The sequence below is a fragment of the Chrysochloris asiatica genome, unplaced genomic scaffold, assembly GCF_000296735.1.
Source record: "Chrysochloris asiatica unplaced genomic scaffold, ChrAsi1.0 scaffold00217, whole genome shotgun sequence".
In the NCBI taxonomy this organism is placed as follows: Eukaryota; Metazoa; Chordata; class Mammalia; order Afrosoricida; family Chrysochloridae; genus Chrysochloris; species Chrysochloris asiatica.
The window spans coordinates 1,248,473-1,259,843 of NW_006408735.1; positions in this window are offsets into that span (position 1 = coordinate 1,248,473).

The window sequence follows — 11,371 nt, forward strand, 5'->3', positions numbered from 1 at the left end:
TTGTTTATTCTATATTTAGATATTTTTGTGATAAATATATATGCAACAGAACAGTTTTCCTTTCAACATTCTTCACATGTACAAATCAGTTAATTATGCTTGTCATATTGTCCAACCTTCACTATTATCTTTTTCCAATTTTTTTCCATCACCCATAATAGAAACTCATTGTCCCCTAAGCAATGAGTCTTAGTAATCTTAGTAATCACTAATAAACTTTGTCTCTATACACTCACCTACTCTTTATATGTCATATAAATGGGATCATATACTATTATCCTTTTGAGCCTGGCATATTGAGCTCAGCATGATATTCTCCAGGTTCATCCAGACCTCATTTCTTTTATGGCTAAGTAATAATCCTGATGTGAAATTGTAGGATAAGCAGTGGACTACTAACCCAAGATTGTTGCTTCAAATCCACGAGCTACTCACTTGGACACTCTATACATGGTTGCTATGAGTTATAACTATTTGACCTCACTTAACAACAAGCATATCCCATTGCATTTATCGACCACATTTTTAGAATTGTGATCTACCACACACTGTGGACCCGTAAGATAAGCACTCGACTTCAAGGTTGGTTTGAATTACAAGGCTGGCAGTTCAAACTCACCAGCTGCTCCTTGAAAACTCTATACAGGGTCACTGTGAGTCAGAACTGACATGGCAGCACTTAGCAAAACCAACAATACACTGGTGATGTGGTGCTGCAAGAAATACACAGGACTACTAATCGTAATTCTGGTGGTTCAAACCCATCAATTGCTCCGTAGAAAACCTGTACAGGATTGCTGTGAGTCAGAACAGAATTAACAGCATCTGTGGCACTGTGGTTAATGCTCCTGACTGCAAAGCTGTTTGAACTGCAAGGTTGGTGGTTCAAGCTCACCAGCTGCTCCTCGGTAACCCTATACAGGGTCGCTATGGGTTGTAATTGACTCAACGGCACTTAACAACAACAATAATGAACAAAGTACAGTGGCATGACCTCTTTAATATAAACAAAGACAACCATGTTTCCAAACAGGATTACATCCATGGACACAAGAACCAGGATTTCAACACAGTATTTTGGGAGACCCAACTTGTCTTGATGTCCTGGTGTGGCACTGTGAGCTAATGTTCTGGCCTACAACATTGGTTTGAATTGCAAGATTGGTGGTTCAAACTTAACAGCCGCTGCTCGGAAACCCTATACAGGGACCCTATGGGTCAGGACTGACTTGATGGCACTTAGAAATAACTACTACAACAATTTGTCTTATCTGCCTAGTGCTACGGAACTGACTCCACAGCACATAACCATCACCACTATCACTATAGTAGAAATATGAAAACTGGGTGACTGTTGAGACACAGATTTATTTTTTCAAAGCTTAGCAAGTGAGAAGTCTAAACTCAGAGCACTAAATCTGGAGAAAGATCCTTATCTCCTTTCAGCATCTATAGGCCCAGCATTACTTGGAGATTGCCATTTGACTCAGCATCAATCTTTCCCTGGATCTAGTTGCTTTGCAGTACAGAGCTCTTGTCTCTTGGTGGTTGTGAGACTTTCCTATCTCCACTTACTTTTGTCTCCTTTTATCTTTGGTTATGGTGGTTGTGTGCTGTGGATTCAGTTCCAAATCATAGTGACCATATATATAGGGTTTCTGAGGCTGTACATCTTTACAGGGCGGAAAGCCTCATCTTTCTCCTAACAGATCAGCTGGTAGTTTCCAACTGCTGACTTTGAGATTAAGGTTTGTAAACACTACACTTACAAATCTCATTTTATCTTTGGTAAGTAAAATTTGTTTCAGGTCACATTCCAGGGAAACTCCCCTTCCACTGGATCATGGCTATAATGGTATTATGGGGTGTTGCATTCGTCCATTAATCCTCTTACTGTGTTAGGCCCCCTTGTGGCCTAATCCAGTAGGAGACCCCAAAAGATCAACAGGACTCGAGTTCGATGCAATAGCAAGAGGTTTATTTCCAACGCGCTGGGGTCCACCTTCACAGACTCCTAAAACAGGAGACAAAGGCAACCCCGACTCACTATACACACAAGTTTGTATAGGGTTTCAGGGGGCAGATTTGTGCAACAGCATATGTACAGTTTCTGATTGGTTACTTATTCATAATTTATATTTCTACTGGTTTTGGCATGAAGCAAGCATTCTAATCTATAAGTTAATTGGCTTTGGCACAGGATAGAACAATTAATTGTAAGTGTGTGGTCAGGATGTTTTCCTAAGACAGGTGTTTGCAGCTGTTGTATTATCACTGCCTGGGTCAGTTTGACCGTTATAAATTTCTCAAGGATTCTTTTTGATATTGAAGTTTTAAAGTCTGTCCTTGTCCTTGGTGGGAACTAGGGAACTAAGGCCTAGTTTATTTGGAAGATTTCTTGAAGCCTGACTAAAGTTTGGTCAAGTAGATAGGCACAATCAATTGGGGCCTTACAACTGGTTTATCACATCAAACTGCATTTTTTGGGATCATCACATAACTGCCACATTACATCATTAGGTAGCTACCAAACCACTGGGTATCATAACCAAGGGAAGCTAACACTTATTTTGGGGTGACACAATTCAGTTCAAGATACAATTCAGTCCATAAAAGATTATAGGAATTTGCTTCTACACTCACTTACATAGCTGTTGACAGGATTCAGTTGCTTTGTGTTGTTGGAAAAAAGGCCTCAATTCCTCACTTGCAAAATAGATCTCTTCACAGGGTAGTATAAAATTTGGTGATTTGTTTTATGAGAGAAAGAGCAAAGACAAAGAATAATACATCATAATCTTCTACAACATGATTTTGAAGCAAAATTTCAATATTTGCCACATTCTATTCATAATGTAAGGAGCACTGGTAGAGTAGTAGTTACGAATCGGGCTGTTAATCTCATGGTCAGCAGTTCAAAATTACCAACCGTTCTGCAGGAGAAAGATGAGGCTTTCTGCGCCCATAAAGATTTACAGCCTTGGAAACCCTGTATAGGGTTGCTATGAGTCAGAACCGACTCCATGGCACATAACAACAACAACAAGATCCATTATATGGAAATCATTATTAGATCCAGCCCAAAGGCAAAAATACTAGGAGACAGAAATAATTGAGAGTAATTTTAGAAGTTATGATACCTATATTTAAACACTGGATATGTAACGAGGAGCAATGATGTCAGGAACAAATCTACTACAGGAGCTAAGGCCTTATCAACCGTAAGACCAGAAGAACTAGAGGATCCAAGACTACCATTGTTGACCAATTTAACAGAGTCACAATGGATGGTTACAGATAGAATGGGAGAAAAATGTAGAACAAAACCCAAATTCTTAAAAGAAAGGTTGAATTAATTGGACCAGTTGAAATCAGAAGACTTCCTGAAACTTTGCTCTGAGACACTAAACGGTGAACTGAAATTATCCTTGGATATGACCTTTTAGAGAACTAGTAAGTGATATACAAAATAAAGGATATTAACCTCTGAGAACAATGCTCTACTAAAAAAATATGAGATCAAAAGGTCAACATTTACTCTAAAGGAGAGAAGATAAGAGGGCAGAGAAACCAGAGTACTGGAAATTGAACAACCAGAGCATAATTAAAGAGTCTTTTAACACATTGTGAATATTATAGAAAATGTTACTCTACAATTTGTGTGGAAATTGTCAAATGAAAGCCTAATGTGCTGTGTGAATTTTCATCAAATCCACAATTAAATAATATTTTTTGAAAAGAGCAATGTATCTTTCTTGTTGTTATTAACTGCTGTCCAGTCGGTTCTGACTCGTAGTGACCCTGTATAAGGTTTCTGAGAAGTGACTGGTGAGTTTGAACCGCCGAATTTGCAGATCAAACCGACTTAGCAGTCCAGCGCATTAACCGGTAACACTACATTTAGGTAAAGTTTTCAACTACATTTTAATGTTCAGACAAATGTTATTAAGTGCAGTCGAGTCGGTCCCGAGTTATATTGACACTGTATAGTTTCCGAAGAGGAGCTGATGGGTTCGAACTGCTCACCTTGTGGTTTACAGCCCAATATTGATCATACAATGGCACACCAGGATACCTAGGCTATGTTTTATCACCCATTAAATATGTTAATGGTAATCTTCGAATGCAATATAATTTAAGAATCAGGTAAAGTTAAAATCATGAAGTGCTGTGTAAAGAGAAATCAATATTGTTATTATTATTGCTGTTCCTATTAGTAGTACAAATAATTACAACAGTCTAACAGTGATATTATTAAACTAATGTTCATGGGATGAGGTTTCAGTATAAATTTGGAAAGCAATATTTTATCTAATAGCAAAAGTTATAGCTGAAGTCCTAAGCTTTGGAAATTACTTGAGATTCAAAGTAAGATATTCAACATAATAAGGAAAATACTCATTTGTTTATTTTAGAAATATTTTTGAACACCTTTGCAGTGACAGTCAAGCTTAGTGTGGCTCAGTTTTAGATCTAAACTGAGTTTAATTTTCTTTTTGTATTTAGAATAGAATTGGGGGAGGGGATACAGCTCTTAAAGGGAATTAGAATTAATGCAAACCTCATGCTTTATAAAAGTGAAAGTAGATGAAAAGTTCATACCTTAGAGAAAGTGAGCAGCAATCTTTCCTAAAATTTCAATCTTCTGATATCTAGGATAGTATATTTGTTCCTATATTATACTTTATATTTAATATTGTGTTTTTTTTCCTAACAGAAAGAAACAGTTGTACAGAGATAGTAAGAAAAAACATTTAATATTAAACACACAGATTCAGAGGATATTTTAAAGTACAGTTCTGCCATAAAACTATTTTTCTCTATATAAATAAAAAATTATGTATTGAAAAGTTCTGAAACCTTTAGACTTGGAATAAAGCATTGTTTATTATAGATATCCCAAGGAAACATGCATATCACTGTCCTTTTCATTTGCATAATTGCTTTTCATGAAAGCTGAGAATTTAAATGCTTAAAGCTTATACTTAATATTTATAGACGTCTTTGGCACACACTTGAGTGGCTTTGTGATAATAAGTCTATATTAGTGTGGACATTTGAATGATGAGTTAAAACTTGTTCTCACTACTGACTTTCAAGTAGAATAACCAGGGAAGCTTTTAAATGTTTTTGTTAAGTGCCATTGAGTTGGTTCCAACTCACAGTGACCCTGCATAGGATTCTTGAGGAGCAGCTGGTGAATTTGAACCACCGATCTTGCAGTTCAAACCAATCATGCTGTCCAGTGCTTATCCTACAGCACCACCCCAGGACCTTAAATAATACTGATTTAAGGCCTTAACCTGATAATAGTTAGTGTTTTGTGTCAGCTTGACTGGGCCATGATTCCCAGTGGTTTGGAAGTTGTGATATGGTTATTCCCATGGTGGTGAAACCTAATACAGGCATAGTCAACTCTATGATGTGTGGCTATGAGCAGCCAGTCAATTAAAAGGATGTTCCTTTGGGGGTGTGGCCTGCTCCCAATAAAATGAGCTCTCAGGAAAAAAGCTCAGGCTCTTCCAATAGGGACCTGGGATACTACAACTGTAAGTCATTTCCTTGATCTAAACTTCTCTTTATATATATGCACATATAAGTTTCACTGGTTTGTTTCTCTAGAAAATTCAGCCTAAGACACTATATATGTGATCCTGGAGTCAATCCTGGAGCAATTCTGGAGTCAAATTCACTTTCTTTCCAAAAGAAAACAAAATTAAAAAGGACTTATTCAGCATTAAGTATTATAAAATATTATAGTTACTTTCACTTATAGTTCCTATTTGGACTCATATTTTGATGACTTATAAAAATTGGACCTATCAAGTTATCAAATAAAATATGGGTCATCACCTACTAACATGAAATAGGTGTTATGTTTCTAATAGCTAAGGCTAAATCAATGTCACAAGAAGTTCTAAATCTATTTCAATATTAATCAGTAGTTGAAAGAATAGATTAGTAATGCAGTGAAAGTCATTACCCTTTCAAGCATTTATTTTATGTGATGTTCCCTGCTGAGGTGACTGAGGTCAGAGGTTGTGCAATCATAAAGAAAAGATATCAATTAAAAGAAAAACAAAAAATAAGAGAGGAAAACTTAACTTAAAAATACTTACTTTTTATATTTTATACTACAAGATACTAGACTTGTATAATATAGTAAACATATTGCTATATAAAATTAAATGCATATTTTTCTTAATTAGGAAATAGAAATACACTTGTGTAAATTTTGTAGACTTTTGTGCTATTTAATTTTAATTTTAACATAAAATACTTCAATGCAATGCTATTTTTATTTCAAACATGATGTTATTTAAGACTGATAGTGTTGTATTTGCTCCATGAAATTATTAAAGTAACTTAATCAATAGAGAGATGAGAGTATCACAATAAAAACCTAAGAGAAAATACACTCTTCTTATTCTTGTTCAATGACTATGCAAATGACCCAGTCATTTTATTTTTTACAGTAAATCTCTTATTTATTTTCAGTTTAGAATGGAATGACATCTACAATTGTAGTCATTTTTATATCATAAATATTATCTATGAAATGAAACTCAGATCAATGTAAGTGCATTTTCAGTTGAAGGAAATTATTTCAAAACTTGAATGGGAATTCAATTTTAAAAAACTTTCACAAAGTAAAATATTTTTAAACATTTTCATGTTGTTTAGAAGTCTCACTTAAAGACATGAGTTTCATATAATAAATTCAATTATATGTTAGAATATGAACTGGAAAACAAAGTGATTTTGGTTTCTCAAAGTGAAAACAATGTTAACTTTGTAGTTATGCCTGTTGTTGCTGCTAAGCGCCATCCAGGTGGTTCTGACTCACAGTGACCCTATGAAAAACAAAATGAAACACTGCCTGTCCTGCTCCATCCTCATATTTGCTGTGGTCACTATGCCAATCCATCTCATCAGGGGTTTTCTCTTTCTCTTTTCAATGTCCCTCAACTTTACAAGCATGATATCAATCTCCAGGGACTTGTCCCTCCAGATTACATGCCCAAAGTCTGAGAGACAAAGTCTGACCATCTAGGCTTATTAGGGGCATTGTGGTTGTACTCCTTCCAACACAGATTTGTTTGTTCTTCTGATTGCCCTTAATATTCTTCTCCAAAACTGTAACTCACATGTATTAATTTTTCTATAGTCTTCCTTATTCATTGTCCAACATTCACATGCATATGAGACATTTGGAAATTTAATGGAGTGGGTAAGGCACACTTTAGTCCTCTAACTGACATCCTTTGCTCTGGAATACTTTAAAGAGGTTTTGTGCATAAGTTTTGTCTAATATAATAAGTTGTTTGATTTCTTGACTGCTGATTCCGTGAACATTGATGGTGGATTCAAACTAAATGATGTTGTTGACAACATCAATCTTTTCTCCAATTATGATTATTTATTGCTCCAGTTGTAAGAATTTTTGTTTTCTTTCATTAAAGTGTAACATTATGACCTTTGATCTTCATCAGTAAGTATTGTAAGTCCTTTTTTTATTTCAGCCAGTAATGTTGTATCATCTGCATATCATAGGTTGTTAATGATTCTTCCTCCAATCCTGATGCCACATTCTACCTCATGTAATCAGGGTTCTCAGATTGATTACTCAGCATACATGTTGAATAAGCATGGTGAAAGAATACAACCCTGGCACACCATTTTTCTGATTTTAAACCAGTCAGCATTCTGTTGTTCTGTTCAAACAACTGCCTCTTGGTCTATGTATAGGTTTCTCACGAGCATGATTAAGTGTTCTGGAATGATCGTTTTCCTCAGTGCTGTCCATAGCTTGTCATGATTCACACGGTCAAAATCCTTTGCATACGCAATAAAGCACAGGCAAAATTCATCTGACATCAGCATTCATATCCTTCTTTCCACATCCTCATTTGAATCCAGCTTCAATCTCTGGCAGTTCCCTGTTAATGTACTGTTGCAAAAATTTCTGAAACATCTTTAAAACAAAATTTTAATCGCATGTCATATTACTGATACCATTCTAGGATTTCTGCAATCAATTGGGTCATTTCTCTTTGGAATGGGTATAAATATGGAACTCTTCCAATCAGTTGGTCAGATAGCTGTCTTTCAAATTTCTTGGCATAGATGAATGAGTGCTTCAAATGCTGCAGCAGTTTGTTGATAGATTTAAATTTGTACTCCATCAATTCCTTGATCCTTGTTCTTTGTCAGTGTCTTCAATTCAGATTGGACTTATCCTTTCAGTATCACTGGCTGTTGGTCATATGATTCCACTTGAAATAGTTGAATATCGACAAATTCTTTTTTGGTGCAGTGACTTTGTGTATTCCTTCCATCTTCTTTGGTGCTTGCTACATCATTGTCATACTGTGGTGGCTTGTGAGTTGTGATTCTGGAAGCTATGTGATGGGTTATTTTAATACCAGCAGGGTCACCCATGATGTACACGTTTCAGATGAGCTTCCAGATGAAGACAGACTAGGAAGAAGGAGAGACAAACTACTTCAGAATATTTATTCACTGAAAACCGTATGAATAGCAGAGAAACACTGTCAGATATAGTGCTGGAAAATCAGCCCCTTAGGTTGGAAGGCACTCAAAATGCGACTGGGGAAGAGCTGCCTCCTCAAAGTAGAGTTGACCGTGATGATGCGAATGGAGTTGGAGTAAAACCCATGGGAGAAAAGTCTGCAGGATTTTCATTTGATGATGGGACACAACTCAAAATGAAGAGAACTGACAACATCTATTAATAATTGGAACATGGAATGTACAAAGTATGAAACTAGGAAACTTAGAAATTGTCAAAAATGAAATGGAATTCATAAACATTGATATCTTAGGCATGAATGAATTGAAATGGACTGGTATTGGCCATTTTGAATCTGATGACCACATGGTTTACTATGTGGGCAATGACAAATTGAAGAGGAATGGTGTTGCATTCATTGCCAAAAAGAACATATCCAGGTGAGTTATGAGGTACAATGCTGTCTGTGATAGGATAATATCCATGTGCCTGCAGGGAAATTATTCAAATTTATGCACCAACCACTAAGGCCAGTGAGGATGAAATAGAAGAGTTCTATCAACTTCTTCAGTCTGAAATTGATCAAATATGCATTCAAGATTTATTGATCATTACTGGTAATTGGAATGCAAAGGTTGGGAACAAAGAGAAATGATCAGTAGTTGGAAAATATGGCCTTGGTGATAGAAATGATGATGGAGATTGCATGATAGAATTATGGAAAATCAATGATTTCTTCATTTCAAATACTTTCTTTGAACAGCATAAGAGAGGATTATACACATGGACCTAGACAAATGGAATACATAGAAATCAAACTTAATACATCTATGGAAAGATACGATGGAAAAGTTCTGTAACATCAGTCAAAGCCAGGCCAGGTGCAGATTGTGAAACAGGCCATATGCAAATTCAAACTGAAGCAGAAGAAAATGAAAAGAAGTCCACCAGAGACAAATATGACCTTGAATATTGTTGTTGTTGTTACGTGCTGTCAAGTCAATTCCAACCCAGAGCTACACGTACAGGGTTTCCGAGGCTGTAATTCTTTATGGAAGCAGAAAGACTCATTTTCTACCACGGAACAGCTTGTAGTTCCAAATTGCTGACTTTAAGGTTTGCAGCCTGATTCGTAACAATTATGCTATCAGTGCTCCTTGACCTTGAATATATCTCACCTGAATTAAGAGATCATCTGAAGAACAGATTTGATACATTAAACACTAAAGACCAAAGACCAGAAGAGTTGTGGGATGACATCAAGTACATCATACAGAAAGAAAGCAAAAAGGCATTAAGATGAAAAGAAAGAAGGAAAAGATAAAAATGAATGTCAGAAGAAACACTGAAACTTGCTCTCCAGCGTAGAGATGCTACAGCAAATGGAAGAAATGAGGAAGTACAAGATCTCAACAGAAAATTTCAAAGGTAGCACAAGAAGACAAATTCAAACATTACAAGAAAATGTGCAAAGATCTGGAATTAGAAAATCAAAAGGAAAAAGGCCACGCTCAGCATTTCTCAAGCTGGGGGAACTGAAGAACAAATTCAAGCCTCGACTTTCATTATTGAAAGATTCTCTGGGAAAATGATTGAATGATGTAAACACACCAAAAGAATATGGAAGGAGTACACAGAGTCACTGTATTAAATGGAAATGGCAAACGTTCAGCCATTTCAAGAGGTAGCATATGATCAAGAGCCAGTGATCCTGAAGGAAGAAATCCAAGGTACATTGAAGGAATTGGCAAAGAACAAGGCACCAGGAACTGATAGAATAAAAATTGAAATCTCACTCATCTATGCCAAGAAATTTGGAAGACAACTATCTGGCTGACTGATTGGAAGAGATCTGTATTCTCTGCTTTCAACCAAAATCCATCTGAATCTGGCTTGAACCTCTGGAAGCTCTCTGTCAATGTATACTTGCAGCCGTTTCTGTATTACCTTTAGTAAAATTTTACTCACATGAGATATCAAAGATATTTTCCAATGATTTCCACATTCCATTGGATCACCTCTATTTGGAATGGGCGTGGCTCCTACTTGCTTCCAAGGTGCTAGGGACCGGTTCTGAAGTCACCATGAAGAATTTTTGGCATAGAAACATCTTATGTGTGTCCAGAGCTATGGTGTGGCACTGCAGATTAACACCTGCCTTTTTAACCACTGGTGTGGCGCTGTGGGCTAGTGCATCAGACTGCAAAGTCATTTGAACTGCAAGGTTGGTAGTTCAAGTTCACCAGCTACTCTTTGGAACCCAAAATTGGTCGCTATGGGTCGGAATCGACTTGAAGGCATGTAACAACAGCATCGCCTTTGAATTAACCTTATACATTGTGAAACTATCTTAATAAGAAAACAACTGTATTCAACATCAAATATCTAAACCATCTAAACATTATCTAAGTTTTCCACAATCAATGTTGTGGGCCATGAATAAATGTGCTTCAAATAAAAACAGTAACAGTTGTCCGGCTATATCTGAAAGAACATTCAGATTCCTGGCTATATCTCAAATTACTGCTTTGATTATTTCTTTTAAAAATATGATATTTAATAAAATACAATCAAAATTTAACTTACCTGCCTTAATAGAATTTATTTTAGTTATACATGGCAAAGTGGTGAATTTAGAATTACTTATCAGCTTTCAGATCCTAAATGCATGAAATGAACTAGAAGTTAAATAGTTAGGTATGTTTCTTAGGCACTTTGGGATGAGCTACTTTTTTCCTTTTTCTTGTTGTTGTTGTTGTTAAGTGCCGTCGAGTCGGTTCCGACCCATAGCGACCCTGTACAGGGTTTCCGAGGGTGTAAATCCTTACGGGAGTAGAA